The 2,500-nt window shown below is 37.0% G+C and overlaps 1 protein-coding gene across 4 annotated transcripts in view; it reads left to right on the top strand.

Moving 5' to 3' along the window:
• LOC144978473 (solute carrier family 2, facilitated glucose transporter member 1-like) overlaps positions 1-2,500 on the top strand; it is a 40,535-nt gene that overhangs the window by 29,936 nt on the left and 8,099 nt on the right. The window lies entirely within an intron of this gene.

Here is a 2,500-nt window from a genome sequence, read left to right as displayed (position 1 = left end):
TGTCATTTATTTGGATGACTCACAAAGAGAAAAAAATACCGAAAATATGGGACGCTTTTTCTGCGTTTTATTCTGGTTTGTGGCTGTATTTCGCTTAATACGTGGAATTAGATGTTAAAACTTGGCAATTTTATTGCAAAATTATCAGAAAATATGATGAATACATCAGAAGAGTTCTAACTTGTATAGTTTTGGAGCTGTATGGCTAGGGTCAACTATAATTTTGTTTTAAAATATACATAATATTGATCATTTGGAACTTTTCCGAAGTGTAATTTTGTGTCTACAACCCATACAAATGACACGAAAAATGCCTGCTAAATTATTATCAACCAGTCCAGTGAGACCATGGCTTATGTTATTTCTAGTATTTATTTGGAGAGAGAGAGAGAGAGAGAGAGAGAGAGAGAGAGAGAGAGAGAGAGAGAGAGAGAGAGAGAGAAAGAGAGAGAGAGAGTTAATCTACTATCCCTATGACATAACAATGAAACAATGCCTTAATTAAAAAAAGCGCGCGAGGATTTGTGTCGTCAGTCACCGGGAACAAGTTGCCAGATGGCCACGTGTGTGGCCAAATATATAATTTTGTTTCTTTTATTAAATTTTATTCATCTATTTTTGTCTCAGTGACATTTATCCTAGTCTATTCAATTTTCTGTTTGTTAAAATTTAGTTCATATTAAGTGGGCCAGTCTTAATATTGAAAGCCATATGATTTTCTATTTAGCCACTTTTGAAGTCGAATTTGGTCAGGTTATAGTCTAGCCATCTGGCAGCCTTGCCTCGCTCACGTCATTTTCGTGTCGTGCGATGAGGGAACAAAATGGCCGTCTCCATATTTTCACTCATTGAAATGCAAATTGGGTTGATGTTTTGTGAGAATACGGGAAAAGTACTTATCATAATCCAATGAAATTTGAAATATGAATAGAAGAAATGTGCATATATAACCTTGTGAGCGACAAAATCTCTCCTCTTTGTAGTTTTAGAAATATTGTACTCCAAAGAGTAAAAATCTATTTTTAACGGTCTTCTGTAATCGTAGGAGTTTTGTCGCTTGACATAATCTAAAATGACCTCTTTTCTAACTGTGTGCCAACTTTCAGTCAAATTCATCGATAAACAGCGTCGTAATTAATTTTTTAAAATAGCATGTACGGAACGGTTTCGTCCCATATTTTGTCGCGAATTTGGGCACTTCGTGAGCGAAAAAGAGGCCCAAAGATTTGTGCGGGATAGTCCTTGCTAAAAAATGACGCACAATATTGACCATTACAACAGTGTTAATTAAACTAGGCCCATAAGTGGGTTCGGATGTCAGACCTGTATATATGTACACGTCGTTTGCTACTCTTTAGAGATGTAAAGTAAGGTCCGTCAGATCTACCCAAGCAGCCCAAGGTGTGCAGAGGTTGGTAAAGAACTCACAACATTGCCATCCGGAAGTATAACGTGCCAACACACAAAACTATGTGTAACCTTGAACAATTTATGGTCTGGTTAATACGGTTTAGTGACACTAGAACCGTAGCCATCGTAAAGTTATGGCCTGATACTGACCAAAAAATGACGTCAACAAATCGTGAGTTGTATTCAATAGTTCAACCAATGAAATAACTTGTTTCCATGAGCTCTACTAACGACAACTCACTAGGCGGTGCAAAAACCAAATAATGACGTCAAACTCCAGTCCTTTTGGATTTCAGTATCAGGCTATAACATAACGATGGCTACGGCCTGACACTGAAACCCAAAAAGTCTGGCATTTTGGCGTTATTATTTGGTTTTTGCACCACCCAGCAGTTGTCGTTAGTGGAGCTCATGGAAACAAGTGGTCTCATTGGTTGAACTATTTAATACAACTCACGATTTGTATTCTTTTGTGGCCAAAGACTGGCATTTTGACGTCATTTTTTGGTCAGTGTCAGGCTATAAGTTAACGATGGCTACGGTGCCAGGCTATAACTTTACGTTGGCTACGATTGGACCGGGGAATCGAATCTCGTCCTTTTTATTGCTGGTGAAGTGAGTGTTCTACTAATGCGTTATTGGGACGCCCGCCTAATATCCCAATATAGAAGGAACGAAGTTGACGTCACTCGTCTCTTTGTTATCATTTTTAGAAAGACTGTTAGTGATTAGTTTTCACTGAAGTTTATCAATCAAACTATAAATGTTAAAGGTTACACACAGTTTTGTGTGTTGGTATGTTCAATTTGGCTGGCGGATGTATTTTACCTAAACACATAGCATCAATACCCCTTACTTAGTGGCTTGCTTATCTAATCAAATACTGAGATGCTCATTTTATTAATTATTTATTTTATAATTATTGTAATGTTATATAATAGTTTGCTTACTAACTCACCTAATAACTCATTTAATTGCTTTCAACTTAAAAACGTACTGAGTCTATTACTTATCCACTCAGTTGCGTGCTCCTGTGTTTACTTATTCGCTTTCTTCCTCACCAACTCATATCTTTTTTCTACTCTCTTTC

Source organism: Berghia stephanieae, chromosome 8 (genome assembly GCF_034508935.2).
Source record: "Berghia stephanieae isolate SIO BIC M18660-M18661 chromosome 8, UCSD_Bste_1.3, whole genome shotgun sequence".
Classification (NCBI taxonomy): domain Eukaryota; kingdom Metazoa; phylum Mollusca; class Gastropoda; order Nudibranchia; family Aeolidiidae; genus Berghia; species Berghia stephanieae.
This window is presented reverse-complemented; position numbering and strand designations above follow the sequence as displayed.